Source organism: Heptranchias perlo, chromosome 10 (assembly GCF_035084215.1).
Source record: "Heptranchias perlo isolate sHepPer1 chromosome 10, sHepPer1.hap1, whole genome shotgun sequence".
In the NCBI taxonomy this organism is placed as follows: Eukaryota; Metazoa; Chordata; class Chondrichthyes; order Hexanchiformes; family Hexanchidae; genus Heptranchias; species Heptranchias perlo.
In genome coordinates this window covers 66117857-66138288 of record NC_090334.1, presented here as the reverse complement: position 1 = coordinate 66138288, position 20432 = coordinate 66117857, and the positions used below count along the sequence as shown (strand labels likewise).

The following is a 20432-nucleotide window of genomic DNA, read 5'->3' as shown; positions in this document are numbered from 1 at the left end:
TTGAATTCTTTGAGGAAGTGATAAGGAGGGTTGATGAAGGTAGTGCAGTGGACGTTGCCTACATGGATTTTAGTAAGGCATTTGACAAGGTCCCACATGGCAGACTGGTCAGAAAGGTAAAAGCCCATTGGATACAGGGAAATGTGGCGAATTGGATCCAAAATTGGCTCATTATCAGGAAACAAAAGGTAAAAGTCGATGGATGTCTTTGCAAATGGAAATCCGTTTCCAGTGGTGTGCCACAGGGCTCAGTGTTGGGTCCCTTGCTGTTTGTGGTATATATAAATGTCTTGGACTTGAATATAGGGGGCGTGATTGGCAAATTTGCTGACGACACAAAAATTGGCCGTGTAGTTGATAGTGAAGAGGATACCTGTAGACTCCAAGAAGATATCAATAGGTTGGTAGAGTGGGCGGAAAAGTGGCAAATGGAGTTCAACCCGGAGAAGTGTGAGGTAATGCACTTAGGGAGGGCAAACAGTAAAAGGGAATACGCAGTAAACGGGAATATATTGAGAGGGGTAGAGGAAGTGAGAGGCCTTGGAGTGCATGTGCACAGGTCCCTGAAAGTGGCAGAACAGGTAGATAAGGTTGTGAAAAAGGCATACGGAATGCTCTCCATTATTAGCCGAGGTATAGAATACAAAAGCAGAGATGTAATGATGGAACTGTATAAAACGCTGGTAAGGCCACAGCTGGAGTATTGTGCGCAGTTCTAGTCACCACATTACAGGAAGGACGTAATTGCTCTGGAGAGGGTGCAGTGAAGATTTAGAAGAATGTTGCCAGGGCTTGAAAATTGCAGCTACGAGGAGAGATTTGATAGGCAGGGGTTGTTTTCCTTGGAGCAGAGGAGGCTGAGGGGAGACTTGATTGAGGTGTACAAAATTATGAGGGTCCCAGATAGAGTAGACAGGAAGTACCTGTTTCCCCTAGCGGAGAGTTCAAGAACTAGAGGACATAGATTTAAGCTGATTGGAGGAAGAATTAGAGGGGTCATTAGGAAAAACCTTTTTACCCAGAGGATGGTGGGTGTATGGAATCACTGCCCGAATTGATGGTAGAGGCACTGGACCTGCTCCTAGAGTGCTGTAAGCTGAATGGCTACGGACCGGGTGCTGGAAGGTGAGATTAGAATGGGCACCTGGTTGTTCTCCGAGCCGGCGCGGACACAATGGGCCAAATGGCCCCCTTCTGTACTGTTTCTTTTCTATGGTTCTATGGTTCTATTCAAAGGATATCTGGCATGAGTACAAAACTGACTTAACCATTAATTGTTGGTAGAAGAATGTATTTTATATTTTTTGAGGTCAGATACTTGATTATTTTCTCTTCTTCCCCTTAGTTGATTGCATGAGAGAATAGTAAATTAAGTCTTTTCCTTTCACAGACTACATACTCTCCTCTCTATAATGCAGTATAGCAAATCAAGTCTTCTCCTTCCACAGACCACAAACTCTCCCTGGTATTGTGGAGTATGGTAAATCAAGTCATCTCCTTCCAGATGTACACTCTATCACAGATTCTACTAAATCCATTTTATCTGCTCTAGAAATGATCTGTACATGTTCTCCCTGCTTTTTCCTTCCTAAGGTAAATTGAATAAAACTTACAGTCAATGTTATACTTCTGAAACTAGTTGGCTTCTGAAGGGGTTAAAACCCTAAGCATTGTAAAATAACAGTATGTGCAGAAATCTCTGGACAAGCGCAAAAGACAGAAATAGAGTCCAGACAACTGATAAGTTTCAAATGAGTCAGACACCTCATGATAAAACAATATGGTTGAAAACTGTTGAAGCAGTCGGTAACCGTTGAAAGAAACAGGACATGTCCGTACAAAAGTGAGGAAGACGGTTAGGGGCTGCACCTGGCTTAACGCAATCTCAGGACGCACGAACAGTCAACCAAAATGGAACCACCCCTAACTTTTACTCACGCCCCATCGGCAAGAACAACATAAAAAGAAGACATCCTGGCAAGATCTTTTACTGCAGTAGGCAACGCGACCAGAAGCTCGTCTAAAGGGAGAGATTCCAAGAAGACTTCAAGCCACAGACCTGATCACTCCACATGCCTTGAAGTAGATCCTCGGTAAAAAGGTATTATTTAGATTCTTAGGGCTCGATTTTAGGGTCGGGTTACCTGCGGGTTTCCAGCGGGGGGGCCCCGAAAATCCCGATCTCCGATCACGTGACCGGAATCGGACGAAATCCCGGCCACTTCCGGGTACCGCGCTGACGTGCGGGGCTGCGCGCGCAAGCCCCGCTGGTGGGAATCCCGCAGGCAATTAAAGCCAGCGGGGTTCCACTTGAGAGCACTTAACTTGCTCGTTGTGGTCAGTTAATGAGCTGAAGCAGCTGTCAAAAGAGGAAGTGTGGGATTTTACGGTCAAAGCAGTCAGTTTCCCACACTGGGGGAAACAGGACCCTTCAAACCAGGCGTGTTGCAGCCAGCAGCCTGTGCCAGGTGCCAAGGTGCGCTCCACGGGGGAGCGCCCTCACCCACGCAGGAGGCCACCGCGTCACATAGGGCAACCCCTGCCCTCCACCAACCCCCGCCAAGCCAGAGGACAGACCGACACGAAACCGCAGCCCCAGTCCGAGGACCCACCCACCTACCCTGCACAACCCCTCACACCAACACCTGCCAGATGGGTGGTGCGTTGACATCGTCGGAGGACGAACAGGATGACCAGCCCCAGCAGCCTCGCAGTCCACGCCGTCCGCCTCGGAGAGGTGGGGCCCCCCAACACGGTGCTGCGGCACACCCACCTGCACAGCAGGAGGGAGGGCAACCGCAGAGAGAGATGCGTCGCAGGAGGCACTACCCTCCGCACAGGGTGTACAGAGCGAGGCTCAGCTTCATGGACCTCTCCGAGGAGCAGTGCATACGGAGGCTCAGAGTCAATCGCCAGGTAGTCGCCGACATCTGCAGCCTCCTTAACGACGAGCTGCTCCCTGATGGACCAAGCAGCATCTTCTTACCTGTCGCCGTCAAAGTCACCACTGCCCTCAACTTCTTCGCATCCGGTTCCTTCCAGGGTGCCACCGGGGACATCACCGGGGTCTGTCAGTCCTCTGCACACAAGTGCATAAGGCAGGTCACCGATGGGTTGTTCCGCAGGGCCTCCCACTACATCAACTTCGCCATGGACGAGCGCAGCCAGATGGAGAGGGCGGTTGGATTCCATGCCATGGCCGGCTTCCCACGGGTGCAGGGTGTAATCGACTGCACCCACATCGCAATACGGGCACCTCCGCATGAGCCAGGGCTGTTCATCAACAGGAAGGGGTATCACTCCATGAACGCCCAGCTCATCTGTGACCACCGCCAGAGATTCCTACACGTGTGCGCCAGATACCCCGGCAGCTGCCACGATGCCTTCGTCCTCAGGGAGTCCGCCGTCCCGCCCATCCTGCAGGCACCCAACGCCGGCAACGGCTGGCTCCTCGGCGACAAGGGGTATCCCCTCCACACGTGGCTCATGACACCTCTGAGGAACCCCATCACCGAGCCGGAGCGTCGGTACAATGACAGCCACACTGCTACCAGGTCTACAATTGAGCAGACCATAGGGCTTCTCAAGATGCGCTTCAGGTGCCTTGATCGTTCTGGGGGAGCGCTCCAATACACACCATTCAGAGTGGGACGAATCATAGTTGTCTGCTGTGCCCTGCACAACATGGCCCAACAGAGAGGGGTGCCGCTGGAGGAGGCCCCATCCACACCCGCCACCCACATTGAGGAAGGCGAGGGCGAGGAGGAGGAGGAGGAGGAGGAGGAGGAGGCGGAGGCGGAGGAGGAGGAGGAGGACGCGCCCGAGGATGTTGGACGACCCATGCGCCGAGCCGCGACTCACCGGGATGGTCGCCGGGCCAGGGACGCACTCATACGTCAACGGTTCTCCTAGAGTCAGACACTGCGAGGCGCTCGCATCTCCTCACCTGCACATGCGAGCGGCCATACCAGCCCCCTCCACTGAAGAGTGCTGCCAGTAATCCTGCACCCACAGCAGTGTGCCCAATGGGTGGCAGCAGGTGTTCGCCGTCATGATGGCCTCCACGGAACGCAACTACTGCACAAGCCGCGGAAGAATGGACGAGAGGTGGCAGGAGTGGTGAGAATAGACTATTTAATATGTGGAATGTGACATCATTTAAGAAACAAAGTACAAAATAATAAACACCCTGGTGTATTCCCTTTGTGATTATAAGGCCTTTGGAATTCTTCTCCGGGAACCCCTACGTGGTGCTACCCCTGTGGCTCCAGCAGAGGTAGTGGCAGGTTGCTCGTCTTCTTGCCTTGACCGGGTAGATGCTTTTGGCGGACGGCCCCTGGGTTTCGGTGCCCGTGAGGGCACCTCCACAGACTGCTCCTCCTGCACCGGGGCAGGGGCAGACTCGGCCACCTGGAGAGGAGGCACCATTGCGGGTGCTGGTTGAGAGGTGGGCGACGGGTGGGACGTGGGGACGCCTTGAGAGGCGTCCCCGCTTCCATGTCCCCGGTCACCATCATCCCTCTCTTGGCCTCGGCCCACATCACCCCTTCCACCCTGCTGGACGGCAGTTTGGATGGCATGTGTGAGGCCTTGCAAGGCCACCCCTAGTGTATCCCTCAGCCTGTTGGTGGCGTCGGAATGTTGCTCACCCTGAATCCGTACAGACGTTGTGAGGGCCTGCAAGGACTCGAAGTGGAGCTGTGCGTGACGCTCGAGGGAGGCCAGCCTGTCCTCCACCGCAGACAGTCCCGCACCTACCTGCGACACTGTGTCGTCGGTACCCTCCTGTGCCTGCGCCACCAATGCCCACATGCAGGAGGTGGACTCCTCCATCGCCTGCGCTATTGTGGACAATGCGCGCGGCACCTCTGCCAGCACCTCAGCAATTAGCTGGTGGCCCTCGACGACTCTCCTTTTCTCTGGTGGCCCCCTGGGTTCAGCATCTGGGTCCGGCTGAGCAGAGCCTGGAGATGAGTGCTCCCTCCGTCGCGGACCCTCCGCGGCTGCCCCTGCCACCAGGGTCTGCTCATGCTCACTCGTGCGCAGTGACTCACCAAGTGCTACCCCAACTAGTTGGCGAGGGGGACCCACCGAGGTGCGTGTCTCTGCGCTGGTGGATGGTTGGCTCTGATGTGACGATGCACCCTCAGAGACCGCCATGTCCTCTGAGGAATCGCCCTCCATGCTCGCTTGATCCAAAGACGCACCTGCAAGAGAACAGAGGGCACTTTGAGGCATGTGGACCAACTTGACAGTGCGCCTGATGGCAGGTGATGATACGGTCACTCGCGATCATGGGTGTTGAGTGTCAGCTTTCCCTTACCGCCCATTTCGGCAGCGACACACTCGCCATCGGCCACCGACAGGCAATGTCGCGTGCGGGCGAGGTCGAGCGCCTCCACCTCTGCGTCGGTGAGCTCCACCACTTGCGGCGGCCCACCTCCGGTGCGTGCCCTTTCGCGGTTGTTCTTGCTCCTCTTCTCCTGTGAAGGCAAAACACAGATGTGTGAGTGGGTGCGTCTTGCATCGTGAGACGCATCGAGCATCGGTGTGGTTGGGTTGAGCGTGGCGCGGAACGGATGGGAGGAAGTGTGGGCCACGTGCCCATCCCATTGCATGGGGATTGGGGTGTGTGGTAGTGTTCGGGTGGGGTCAGGGACGGTGGGTACTTGCGTGCACGGCGAGGATGGTGAATGAGTGGCTGTGAGGATTGCTGATGGAGCGCAGTGGTGGCTGTGCAGGAGGGGGTTGTGATCTGCTTGGCGTGATGGTGGGGACGGGATGTGGGAGGGTGCGTTGGTGTACTCACCTTGCCAGACCTAGTCAGGTCATTGAAGCGCTTGCGGCACTGCTCCCAAGTCCTTGGGGTGTTGCCCCTGCTGCTCACCTCCGCCGCCACCTCTGCCCATGCCTTCCTGGTTGCGGCGGCAGGGAACTTGCGCCCATCCTCAGGGAAGAGTGTTTCCCTCCTCCTCCTCACGCCCTCCAGCATCAGCTGCAGTGCCAGATCTGAAAAACGGGGCGCAGCCTTTCCCCTTGGTTGAGCCATTCTCCCAGACCTCTTGCTTGCAGCAGGAGGGGCTTTGGGAGACTGCCCCTTTAACTGGAGCTCCTACATCGCGTCGACGGTACTGCGCATGCGCAGCCGGCCGGCACGCAGCTGGGGAGCGCAGAACCCGGAAGCAGGCCTTAATGGGTCCAATTATCCCGCGATCGCGTGGGGGACGCGAACAATTACCCGTCCGCGTTTTCGACGCTCCCGGAGGACCACCCGCTGGGAACCCGCAGGCCTGCTAAATTCGAGCCCTTAATGTCTGCTTGTCATTATTGAATCATTAAAATGGCATTTTTTGATTAAGATAGCAACTGAGTATCATGAGCTTCTTTGACTGTCTACCGTCCAGGTCCACAAATCCCTGGAAAATCTGGTTTCCTTACACTTCTTCTTTACGAGATTTCTATAGTCCCTCGTGTCCTGCGAATAAGCAACCTATTTCTAGGTTTCTGTCAACATTGTTGTATAACCAGCTGCCAAAAGGTAAGTGAGTATGGCTTGCAGTGACTTTCCTGCTACTTGTACTCTACATTCCCTATTGGGAAATACATACCAGACTTGATACCTCCACACAACAATGCAACCGAGATGATGAACTGACTTGATGGGGGAATGATGGGATCCAAACCATGTTCTAACACTTTTTTAAGACCTGTGCATTGTTTCACTGTTGTGTACAATATTCTCAGTTTATTGTAGAGTTTAATTTAGATAAATGTGAGGTGATGCATTTTGGTAGATCGAATCGGGCCAGGACCTACTCCGTTAATGGTAGGGCGTTGGGGAGAGTTATAGAACAAAGAGATCTAGGAGTACAGATTCATAGCTCCTTGAAAGTGGAGTCACAGGTGGATAGGGTGGTGAAGAAGGCATTCAGCATGCTTGGTTTCATTGGTCAGAACATTGAATGCAGGAGTTGGGATGTCTTGTTGAAGTTGTACAGGGCATTGGTGAGGCCACACTTGGAGTACTGTGTACAGTTCTGGTCACCCTATTATAGAAAGGATATTATTAAACTAGAAAGAGTGCAGAAAAGATTTACTAGGATGCTACCGGGACTTGATGGTTTGACTTACAGGGAGAGGTTAGACAGACTGGGACTTTATTCCCTGGAGAGTAGGAGGTTAAGGGGTGATCTTATAGAAGTCTATAAAATAATGAGGGGCATAGATAAGGTCGATAGTCAAAATCTTTTCCCAAAGGTAGGGGAGTCTATAACGAGGGGGCACAGATTTAAGGTGAGAGGGGAGAGATACAAAAGGATCCAGAGGGGCAATTTTTTCACTCAAAGGGTGGTGAGTGTCTGGAACGAGCTGCCAGAGGCAGTAGTAGAGGCGGGTACAATTTTGTCTTTTAAAAAGCATTTGGACAGTTACATGGGGAAGATGGGTATCGAGGGATATGGGCCAAGTGCAGGCAATTGGGACTAGCTTAGTGGTATAAACTGGGCGACATGGACATGTTGGGCCGAAGGGCCTGTTTCCATGTTGTAACTTCTATGATTCTATGATATTACCACTTTGAAATCTGCTCTTTACAGCATATTTTTAGTAACTATGTTAGTTGATGAATAAAGCCATGCATAATCTGCAAACTCCAAAGGAAATTCAGTCCACAAAGGATGACTGAACTCAAACATACATCCAACTAGGTTCAGTTGGGTATCAGTCTAATCAAACTACACTTGATACATTTTTCTAAAAACAAAACAGTAAATTCAATACTCCATAGGTTACAATATCCTAGCTTCAGCTTAAACTATGTGTACAGATTTAGATTAAATATAAGCAATTAGACAGTCTCATTTGGGGTTAAGAGGTCATTCAGTCAATCAAGCCTGTTCTGCCATTCAATTAGATCCTGGCTGATCTGTACCTCAACTCCATTTACCTGCCTTTTTACCATATCCCTTGATACCCTTACCTAATAAAAATCTATCAATCTCTGTCTTGAAAATTTAAATTGACACAGGATTCACAGCCTTTTGATGGAGAGAGCTCCAGATTTCCACTACCCTTTGTGTGAAAAAGCACTTCCTGGTCTAAATGGCCTAGCTCTAATTTTAAGATTATGCCCCCTCGTTCTGGAATCCCCCACCAGAGGATATACGTGCTCCGAATCTACCCTATTGAATCCCTTTTTCTTTTTTAACACCTCGATTAGGTCACCCCTCAACCTTCTAAATTCAAGGGAATACAAACCAAGTTTATGCAACCTGTCCTCATAATTTAACCCTTTAAGCCCTGGTATCATTCTGGTGAATAGGCATGAAATATTTGATTAGATTCTCAGATCATAAGTATTATCAATAATGGGATTCTCTCATAAACAAATCTACACTGGGATTCTATAACAAATCAATAAAAGACTACCTGTGCTCCCTTGTAAATCACATACTTTCAGAGGATTTCCTTATTATCATTGCTGTACTCCAATATATAATCTGTGATTCTGTTTATTTGACACATGTGACAAGCTCATATCATTATCTACTTAAACTGTGACCTCAAAGACACCATTTGGGGTGGAACAAGGCACAATTCATATTTGTGTAAAAGTCAATAGAATGCTTTACAGATAGTAAATCTCTATCTCCAAAAGTCCATTATCATATTTCACATTTATAGAGAGAGAGATATAATTTGAACCAACACTGTCCATTTAACTCCTTTCAATCACACCCCATTGTTTTGGTTTGTTTGGAATGGGCAAGGGGAGATTGGAATAAACAGTGGTGTGTTATAGCAAGATGGTTATGAAATGCTTTAAAAGAATTACATCTTCTTGAAGTGTCTAGAGGAGTGACGAATAAAATTTAAGAAGAATGAAGAAACCAAAGATTAAAGGATATTTTCCCCCTAGATTAACGGATACATGGAAATCATTCCTAGGAAAATTGTTTAATTCTGTATTGGTTAACTCCTTGAAAAAGATTCAGACATGGTTAGGAAAGGAATTGATGGTTGTGGGGATTAGTATAGCCAGAGATAATAAAACAGTTCATGGAACACAATGGGGTAGATCTTGACTTTGTGTAAAATGGGTGATCGTGATTCGGCAGCCTGTTTTACATCTCTGCTGATTTTTATTTCCATTGCTGCCGACTCACTATCACCCATTTTATACTATTGCACTAGGTTAAGATCGACCCCAACCATTCCTGTTTTACTCGCACCATGGTAATGTCATCTGTAAAATGCAATTAGCTAAGTATAAATGATGCATATGTGGGTTCAGAGGGATTTTGATGCAATTTCGTTCAACTACCTTTGGGATTCAGGAAGAATTTCTTGCAGAACTTTCTCTCAAGTGAGCCCCAGATACTTTGATTGGTTGAGGGCTGGATTGGTGGTCTAATTCAAATGCTGCCAGGGTTCACTCAGTTTTTCTTATTTCGGAATGGATAAAACACGAACCACGTCTTAGAAAGTGGGGGGAAAGCAGGAGACTGAAGGCCACACTGTTACAAGTAGTGTCTTCAGACATTCCTGGTTGGCAGCCACAGAAATAGAGATCAGCATCGTCTCAGTTTACCATGTGGAGAGAAGATTTCTTCTGTAATCTAGATGCAGGGAAATCATAAAGTAGTTTATATGGTTTTATGATCTTCCTATTCACAGAGGAAATTTTCAGCCCAGCTGGCAATAAGTCTCTCCCTCAGCTGATTAAATAAATGAGATAGGATCAATATTGAAACAGATTGTACATCTGTGGAAAGAGTATGATTGATAGGGCAGATGGCCCTTTTTCTCCATTTAATTATTTCTTAAATCGTGAGCATGGACAATTTGGCCACATCATTTCTTCCCATTAAATATTAAATATTACACATTGAAAATGTAAAGCTGCATCTGATGGTTATCTGAAAATATGATGAATGTTTTCGAGCCATTGACTTCCATGACTGAGCTTAACTGAAACATCTTGGTGATGATTTTAAAACTGAGCCGGGAAGGGGGTTGGGATGATCAAATTGAGGTCAGGAAACCCAGCCAGGGAGAGCACGTCTTTAGGTAAGTCTGCAGGTAGGTCATTGTTGGTATGTATGTGGGATGGGGGGGCACAGGGGGCATGGGTGGGCACGTGGGCGTGGGTTGTCATAATTGGGCACGGGTGGGCATAGGATGGCATGGGTCACGAGTTATGGGGGATGGGATCAGGGTTCAGTCACGGGGGGATGTCAGGATTGGGGGTCAACGCGGGTGTCGGCGGTTGTTGAGAGAGAGGGTCGGGGGTGGGAGGATCAGAATGGGGCGGACGATTGGGGTCAGGGAATTGGGGGTTGGGGTCAGGGAGGATCGGGGTTTGGGGGTCTGCGATCGGTGGGGTCAGTGCAGGTAGGCTTGTTGGGCCTAGGGGAAGCACTCCTGCTCCTCCGGGCCCACAAACTGTGCCTTTCTAGACACCTACCTGTTCGTCTCGGGCCTTCTCGCCTCTTTTCATGAGGTATAAAACAGAAGTCCCGGGATCCCAGCCCCCCATGGTTGAAATCGAGAATCGGTGAAAAAGGTAGGCCTGAAGCCTCCTTGATAAGTTTTAAGGCCTGACGCGCCTCCTGGGAGCGGGTTGGTCGCCCACCCCTCGTCCCACCCCGTGAAAACCGGAAATGGAGGTGGGTTGGGGACGGGTCTGAAATTGGTGACAATTTTCAATGCCCCCCCCCACCCCACCCGTTTTTTAAATTTGAAAATTGAGCCCCTTGACCCTAATGCTGTCCTGCCCTCGATTCTACAAAATCTACTTTTCAGTTTACAAAAGGGACATCATCTACTTAATTAACATCAAACAACTACTTTTCGCATCATGTTCAATGAACAACATATTCAATACGAGGTTATGTCAATCAACAAAACCACTTCAGCCTACTGACTCACTACAGTATCCACATTGCATTATTCTATGGACTATCACAAAGTAGTGAGAATTTGAGAGGCTCATTCATTGCTTTGCATGGAACACTTAATCCAGTCAATTTCAGTGTGTCAATAACACATCAGGGCAAGGCCAGCACTGTTTGTTATATTTCAATTGTAAACAATTTTACAACACCAAGTTATAGTCCAGAAATTTTATTTGAAATTCACAAGCTTTCGGAGGCTTCCTCCTTCCTCAGGTGAATGTGGAAAATTCCACATTCACCTGAGGAAGGAGGAAGCCTCCGAAAGCTTGTGAATTTCAAATAAAATTGCTGGACTATAACTTGGTGTTGTAAAATTGTTTACAATTGTCAACCCCAGTCCATCACCGGCATCTCCACATCATGTTATATTTCAGTCAGAGCTTAAAAAGATCTCAGATATTAAATATCTTTAACCTCTATCTTACATGCACTTTTCGATTAATATTTTTACATTCTACCCACCAAATGCCCCTATACTAACAGTGTTTTGAATAGAAGCAAGTTTTTTTAAGGGCAGTGGAGTAAGACTAGACGGCAGATCAGAAGGTAATTATGGAGTGACTCATACAAGTGCTGTAAAGAATTGTGTAAATGGTTTTTAAAATGATGAAGCTGCACGAGTGCGACAGACATGCAGCCGCTTTCAGCATTTTGCTTAGGCTTCCATACCATAGTGGTAAATGGTAAGTGAATTACTGCTATTTATGGCTACAAAGGCAAGGCAATGGTGGTCATTTTGCTGTGGTCTGGTGGGAAGTATGTTGCATATAATCCTTCAAACAATGGTGCCTTTTTCCAGTTCCTCATCATTTAACAAGGAGGTTGCCTCATAATAGCAGTGCATTTGTCAAGTGCCTGATACTTTAATCAGAAGTATAGTAATCAGCCTTATGTTTGTTTTCTATCTACCTAATCAACTCGAAATGGCAGCTGTTTTTATATTAAGGAGTAACTCCATAGTGGGGAGAGGGGATTTCTCTGTGGGTTACATTTTATACACATGCAAAGTCATGGCATGCATAACTTTAACCAGGGAATAAATGTAATGCAGACTGATTTTTTTTTCCTATGGGTAGGGTGTTCCTGATCGTGTGAGGGTCGTTCAGCCTTGCTGGTCAAAACCAAACTCATTTATTTACAGTCGAAGGTCTGGGCTTATCCTTATAGGAACATAGGAACAGGAGTAGGCCATTCAGCCCCTCGTGCCTGCTCCACCATTTGTTTACAATTGTCAACCCCAGTCCATCACCGGCATCTCCACATCATGACCATTTGATAAGATCATGGCTGATCTGTGATCTAACTCCATATACCTGCCTTTGGCCCATATCCCTTAATACCTTTGGGTGCCAAAAAGCTATCTATCTCAGATTTAAATTTAGCAATTGAGCTAGTATCAATTGCCGTTTGCAGATGAGAGTTCCAAACTTCTACCACCCTTTGTGTGTAGAAATGTTTTCTAATCTCGCTCCTGAAAGGTCTGGCTCTAATTTTTAGACTGTTCCCCCTACTCCTAAAATCCCCAACTAGCGGAAATAGTTTCTCTCTATCCACCCTATCTGTTTCCCTTAATATCTTATAAACTTCGATCAGATCACCCCTTAACCTTTGAAACTCTAGAGAATACAACCCCAATTTCTGTAATCTCTCCTCGTAACTTAACCCTTGAAGTCCGGGTATCATTCTAGTAAACCTACGCTGCACTCCCTCCAAGGCCAATATGTCCTTCCGAAGGTGCGGTGCCCAGAACTGCTCACAGTACTCCAGGTGCGGTCTAACCAGGGTTTTGTATAGCTGCAGCATAACTTCTGCCCCCTTGTACTCTAGTCCTCTAGATATGAATCACACTGAAGGATGATGAATAACGCAATCGACACAGGTGTCAGATTTTGAATAGTAAAAGTATGTTTAATGTGTACAGCAAATCTCAATATGACAAAACCGATGCTAACGTTCCTATATGACTACGAACAAATAGATTACTTCCCCTTGGACTTCATAAACTAAGCCCCTCCGTGTTCCCTTACTCACGGCTGTTAACTCCCAACACTACACTGCTAAGGTTTGGTCGAGACATGCAGAGGTAACTCTCCACATGGCTGTGAGTTGAGTATTCTGCAGGCTGCGGTTGAAATGCTCACCCTGCTGACTTTGGCTTCCGGGTTGTGTCTTCTACGATCGAAGTCCTTGGGGCCGTACCCGTTCCTTGGGGCATGGGACTTCCTTCGGTCCGGGTTGTAGAGAGAGCAGCCTGCTCTGATCTTCTGATGTTGTAGAGCTCTGTCGCTGGTGTCCGTTTGACATCCACTGTTCAACCCCCTCCTTCCTGAGGCTGTGTTCTGGCTGATCTAGTCAGACGGTGCAAAATGCTACGATTGGTCCCTGGAGAGAAAGCTTTGTTTGAATGTGTATTATTTTCCCCCCTCTCATCTAGCTGGTTTTCGGGGACAATGGGAACTGCTGATCTTGCGAACTATATGAGGTGTGAACTGTTTTCAGGTGGGTTCTATTGTCCCGACCGACTGACTTAATTATATCAACCGATGGATTTCATTGTCTCCTTAGCCAGTTTGGAGCCGGTGATGATGTAAGACAATGTCTTTGTTGGGTGGGGTGGGTTTTAGCTCAAAAGCTTGTCCTTTCTGGTCTGGGAACTGTGTTTTAAACAGGGTCCTTTTCACAACCATTTTCCCAAAACTGGGGTTTTCCCCTGGCAAATAAAATCTTGGATTAAAATGATAATCCTACAGTCGCCCCTGACTACCGTGACTGAGACCCCTCACACAACTATCTTCCTTCATCGTCTTCTTGCCATGTGTGAGCACCCCTCATCTCCAGATCAAACTGTATCCTCCCCCGTTAAACTAAAACTCTGGGGAAACCCTCCCTCCCGCTTTAAACAAACTTACTATTGCTAAAACAGAAAGGAAAACTATATACATACAAACAAGACACTACATTCCTCTTGCCAAAACATAAAGCCATGGGAAAAACTCTCCTCTCTTATACAACACAGAAAACTTCACTTTACAGTATACAGAAAAGAGAAAAACGTTTGTACGTACAAGTTCTGGTTTTATACAATCTGCAAAAACAGCTCTTCCCTCCCGACCCAAAGCCTTAAAATCAGGATTTTCTCTCCGTGAGAGCAATCCATTGGCGTCAGAGGGCTTTCTTGCGTTTCCTCCAGGTGATAAAAACACTACTCTAGATCATACCACTACCAGGAGGTGAGACGTCAATCGGATCCATGGCGGGATCTCTACATTTAAACCAAAATCCCACCATGGAGGGGACGTTATGTCTTTTATTTTTTCCCCCGTCTCCCTTTTGCGTTGCTCTAATGTGTAAAAATGTTTTTGGGACACCTCCACTTGTTTTAGGAGTTTTGTGAGATGTCCGGGCAGGGGTGGTATCTCATACCCGAACATGGTGATGTAACTCTGTAGATTGTCGACGGAGTTGTTAATGTCGAGGTGAACTGTGGTCTCGATTATGGGGAGAATTCTCACATTCGCCACCTGAACCTCTGTGCGGGGTTTAAAGCAGAAGGGCCGCTCGGTCACAGGACACCGGGTGTCGTTCCGAACCATGTATTGGTCGTCGCCAGTCATCGCGCAGTACGTTCCCCTGCTGGAATATGCTACCTGAGGTGACACGTGGGCCTGGGCAATCACCACCATGGTGCAATTCACTGGCTCTGCGCCTTTGGATTTAAACCCACACACAGGCCTATCTAAAGCGTACAGGTGCTGAGAACACAAAACTACCCCTTACCTGGCAGCCTTTGAGGTCACTGCCGGTCATGGCGTGCTCCCACTTAACCACGTACGGTGGGACCTCACAATGGCGCACGTATACCCCACCTCGGATGACTCCGATGTTCTCCACGCTGTACACGGGCGCAGGCTTTTGGGCCTTGCTCAGTACCGGCATCCGCAACACTATCCCCATAATGGTATGGTTTGACGGACCACAGTCCACGGGAACCGGGTAGGCTTCTGAAGCCAGCTGGAGCTGACACGGGCTCAAACGGTTGCTGTAAGGACTGAGCGCAGTGAGGTGCCTGTTACTAACCCAAGAAGGAACGCGATCTTCCCTCAGGTCCTCCAGATTACTGCTTCCTTCATTTAGCAACCAGGCTCCATAAAATACACACGCGTCACTCCTTGCAGCCTGAGCTGAGGCATTCCTGTCCTCCTTGATTAACTCGTTAATGGAGTGTGCATGAGACTCCAACTGCGCTATGACCTCCCTTAAATGGATAGTCATAGCCTGGTCTTCATGCGATTCCCCTGCCTCTACCGCATTCCCCTCTCCCAAGACCTTTCGTAACTGGTCTCTGAGGGTATTGACTTGAATCTGCAATTTAGCATCATCTAGACTGTTGATGGCCGACGTTCCTGTGCCGAACGCAGTCGCGGCAGCATTTATCAATCCCCGTTTGTACCATATAGAGCCAACGCTGCTCTCCTTATCCTGTGCATACAATACATTTAATGGTACATCCCCGTAACTTGACTCGTAAAATTGATGGTACATTTCCCGGAGCAGGGTTTCAGACAAACGTTCCGTTTCAGCCGGACAGCATCCTGGCAGCTGCACACGAGTCAGGTTTGAAACGACTGAAACGACCTGATAGTGCACCTCATGGTACAGTACATTTCCTGTGGGGACTAAAACCAAGCCATTCCCTGGGCCCGGTATGATGGCAGGGCAACTGATCTCTGTTCCCCTTACCGGAGGGGCTGTGGGCAGAGGCTTTCTTTCTTGGGCAAGAAGTTCTGTGGCATTTATTGTGTTGGGAGGTCTCAGGGTTACACAGGAGGCCATACTCCTGCACCAACCCACCCCTGCCCCAGAATCATGCCATTGCCTGCTGAACACAATCGACATTCCTATAGGGCAGGCCCTCAATGACCCCCCACATGTAAATGCCCTGTTCCTCCTTCCACCATTTGTTCCAGCACACCTCTACACCCCCTTTCTGCCCCGTGATCGTCCGGTATGTGTCGTTCCCCAGTCGTTCCCAGTCCGTGGTCTGGTTCCCTTTTACTGGGTCTAACTTTCTCAACCACCACCAAAGTCCCAGGATAATGTTCCCCTTGCATCTGAGACAGACGCTCTTCCCTTCAGTCATCCTAACCCTCGTGGCAGTAACCTTTATTTTTACACACGGCACAGAAGCCTCCCCGAAAGTGTAGCCAGAGTGGATCATGTACCTGGTCGAGTTCGATCCTCCCCACCCTGGCCACCTTCCCTTGTGGAAATAGGCCCTCAGTCCGTCCTTACTCGAGGCACCCACGGCTAGATGGTACCCAGATGGGGCCTCTTGGGGTTCAGCACTTGCTCGTAGGGAGGCGACCACAGCACTCTTGGGCCTTGGGGTCCTGTTGCTCCTCCTTACAGTCTCGGATACTGGGTCCTCATCGTAGTCCCAGATGAACGGCGACAGGCCTGTATCCACCAGACGCATGACTGGGCCTGGGCTCCTTTTGTTCTTTACCTCCCCTTCCTCAGGAGTAAACAGTTTACACTGGTTGATGTGAAACCATTTTGTCCTCCTGGGAAGCTTCACTGCATAGACCATGGGGCTTGCCTTGTCAACGATGTTATACGGCCCCATGGACAGCGGTTTGAATGCCCCTACGCGGGCGTAATTCCGTACCATCACCATGTCTTCTATCTTCCATTCCTGGCAGCACTGTGGTTCTTGCAGCAACTGGTTCTGGCGGTGCTGCTTCCCCAGATTGCTGGCGGCTTGCCAGTGAATGCTCCGGAGTGTCTCGTACAGATTCTGCACGAAACGATCCCGGGTGACATCCCTCACCTGTAGCTCTGATAGCCCTGGAGTCTGGGAGTTTTCATTACTCTCCCCGTCATGACCTCATGCAGGGAGTACCCTGTGCTTTTAGAAGGACTGGCTCAAACTCCCATTAGAATCAACAGAAGGACTTCATCCCACCGCTGTGGGAACGACCCTATCTCCTTCCTCAGCCTTTCTTTTAAAGTTCGGTTCATGCACTCCACAATCCCTGAAGACTGGGGATTTTGAGACACATGTCACCTTCCGTGTATTCCCAAGAGTCCGAGGGTACCCCTCATGGCCTGGCCCGTGAAATGACTCCCCGGGTCGGACTCCACCACGTGCGGCAATCCCCACCGGGAGAACACTTCCCTCATCAGCAACCTTGTGGTTGCTAGTGCGGTGGCTGATCTACAAGGAAAGGCCTCAACCCACTTGGAGAATACATCGACCAGGACCGAGCAGCACTTGTTCCCAGCCTTTGTCCTTGGTAGGGGTCTGATAAAGTCGATCTGCAAAGACCGTCATGGCCCCTCTACCCTTCTCATGTGTCCTAAGGATGCGTTTCTTTTCTGAGGATCAGGGTTGTTCGCTACGCACACCAAAAAGTTCGCACAGAACTCCCGAACTTCTTCCCTGAGCTGGGGCCACCACCCTACCTCCTCTACCCTCTACCAGGTAGTTTCTGGCCCTGGCTGCCCTGCCCCCAAGACCCGCTTGGGCCAACTGAAGAAATTCTTCCGGGTGCTGTTCGGGAACCACCCACCGATCCCCCTTAAAGAGCCTACCCTCTTTCACAACCACGTCCGCTGTCCCGAGTGGACCCTCAACCTTTTCTCCCCTAACCAGCTTTCCTAGGACTGCTCTGATAGCCGGGTCCTCTGCCTGGACCTTGGTTAGGTCTGGGGCTAACACTGCCCACTGGGTCCCTCCTTTGTCCCGGATTGCTGCGACCGGCCCTGCCTGACAGGGATCTCAGAATTCTCCCTCTCTTGCTCCCTGTTTTGCCAGCTCGTTGGCCTTAAAGTTTCTCTGCCACCTCGGCTCTAACCTGGAGTGGGCTTTCACTTTGTGGATGTATAAACCCTCTCCACTGCCTACGGCTGCAAGGATCGTTTTCAACAAAGGAGCTGTTGTAAGGGGTTCCCTGTCCACCACTTTAAAGCCACGACGGTTCCAAATCGCCAGTTATTCGGTACACGAGTTGCAGGTGAACATCGAGTCCGAACAAATGGTGTAAGGAGTGGGGAATTCCTCGGGGTGCGTGACCACATACACCACCACCGAGAGTTCTGCGTATTGGGCACTCACGGTGTCGGGGAGTTTATTTGCCTTGGCCACCTCGGCCTCAGGGTCATAAATCCCACACCCCGTGAGTCGCGTCCCGTTTACGACAGAACTTGAACCATCAACATAGATGTCCCTGCCGATAGGAAGGACCCCGGCCTTGAACCGTGGTCCCAAACCCCTTCAACCATGCACCTATGAGCTTCCCATGCATATATGAGGTTCATTGCGAGTTTGGGCTCCGTGAACCCCTGCCCTTTCAAATTCAGCTGAGACAGTAGTAAAGTCCAGTGCGCAATTCGAGCACTGCTCACCGTGCCGCCCTTTATCCTACGGTCCAGCAGCATTTGAGTGGGGGAATGGTGGGTTAACAATGTGATGGGTGAACACCCCATGAAAAGCTGAGAGCGTTTAACGGCCCAATGCGTAGCTGAAAGATGCCTTTCGCAATTGGAGTACCTTAGCTCCATATCTGTGAGGACCTTTGAGGAGTACACCACTCCTGGAGCAACACTGCACCTAAGCTATCCCTGCTGGCGGCTACTTCCAAGCAGAAATCCTCACCCCCATTATTCACCCCTAGAGCTGGTGCCATTTGGAGTTCTTCCTTGAGGCGCACAAACGCTGCCTGGCAGTTCTCATCCCACTCCCGTCCGACTCCCTTTCGGAGGAGTCAGAGCAGAGGGGCTGCTGTGGCGGCGTAGCCCTCAATGAAGTCATGGCAATACCCTGTGAGCCCCAGGAAAGGCCTTACGCCGGTAACGTCTTTTGGCACTGGCAACTCCTGTACTGCCTTCCTCCTTGCCTCATCTATGCAGCGCTCTCCTGCCCGGATGGTCAAACCCAGAAATTTTACTTCGGGCTGACCAATCTGGGCTTTCTTAGTATTCACCTTGAATCCCAACTCCTTCAGTAGCCCCAGCAACTGTGCTAACAATGGGCCATGTTCCTCTCCCGCTCTGAGAAGAGCAACAAATCGTCCACGTATTGGACTTGCTGGTGTGGCCGGCTGAACGCTTTGAGTGCATCAGCCATGCTCTGGTGGAAGATAGACGGGCTGTTGAGAAAGCCCTGGGGAAAACACGTCCAAGTATACTGTTGGCCTTTAAAAGTGAAAGCGAACTTATGCTGGTCCTCCCGTTTTAAGGGGATTGACCAGAATCCATTTGAAATATCCAGCACTGAAAACGTGGTTGCAGTGGCTGGAATGCTCCCTATGAGGTTGGCTACTGCTGCCACTGTAGGAGCACATGTTGGAATGTTTTCATTAAGGACTCGATAGTCCACGGTAGCTCTCCACGAATTGTCTAGTTTCCTGACCGGCCAAAGTGGCGAGTTCACGTGGGTTGCTATCGCCCTCAATACCCCTTGCTGCACAAGGGATCCCAATGCCATCTCGAGGACAGCCTCGGCCTCCTTGGGAAAACTGTACTGCCGCTGTGGCCGTGACATCGGGTCTCCTAGGACTCTAACCTCCACCCCGGTCACCCTATCACACTCGTGTTTGTGGGTGGCAAATGCTGCGAGATTGGCTCGCACGTGGGCCTGGTACTGTGCTGGGGTGTTCCCGACTAGTGCTTCCAAGTCGTAACCCCGCCTTGGACTCATTGTACAGATGTTTCCCCTCTTATCTCTATCCTTAGGGATAACTATCACTTCCTCCACTTCCTCGGATCCCCCTGCTCCCCATAAGCAGTGGTTTCTGAGATCCACAATCACTTGGTTTGCTAACATAGGGCTCGATGTTACCAGGGGTGCGGGTTCTTGGCGGGGGGACAATCGGGCGCGTAGGTAACGCGTCCGGCGAAATCAGTCAACCACCCGCGCGATCGTAGCCCAATTGGATCCACTTACCTGCTCCTCCGGGTTCCCCACTGCTGATCTGCGCGTCGGGCGGGCTGCGCATGCGCAGTAAGATCTGTCAGCTGGAGGAGCTCTATTTAAAGGGGCAGTCCTCCACTGACAGATGCTGCAACAAATAGAAAAAATTACAGCATGGAGCAGCCCAGGGGGAAGGCTGCTCCCAGTTTAATGATGCCTCACTCCAGGTATCAATACATGGGGTGAGGAGGAGGGGGAGGACAGAGATCTTCCTCCCGGCGGGCCGGAGGAAGCGGCCTGCCTCTGCCACCAGGAAGGCCTGGCTCGAGGTGGCAGAGGAGGTCAGCTGCACCACCAACATATCGCCCACCTGCATGCAGTGCAGGAGGCGCTCCAATGACCTCAGTAGGTCAGCCAAAGTGAGAACACTTACTCTTTTCCCTACACTCCGTCTGCCACATCACCGCTCCCACCCCACATCTCCTTCTGCACAGCCAACACTACTCTGTCACATCACCCCTCACACCCACTCAAACCTCATCCTCATCTTACCTGCACTTACT

At 49.9% G+C, this 20432-nt stretch overlaps 1 pseudogene; it reads right to left on the bottom strand.

Moving 5' to 3' along the window:
• Positions 1-5490, bottom strand: part of LOC137326783 (kinectin-like) — a 60466-nt pseudogene extending 54976 nt beyond the window's left edge.
• Between the last annotated feature and the right edge of the window lie 14942 nt (positions 5491-20432).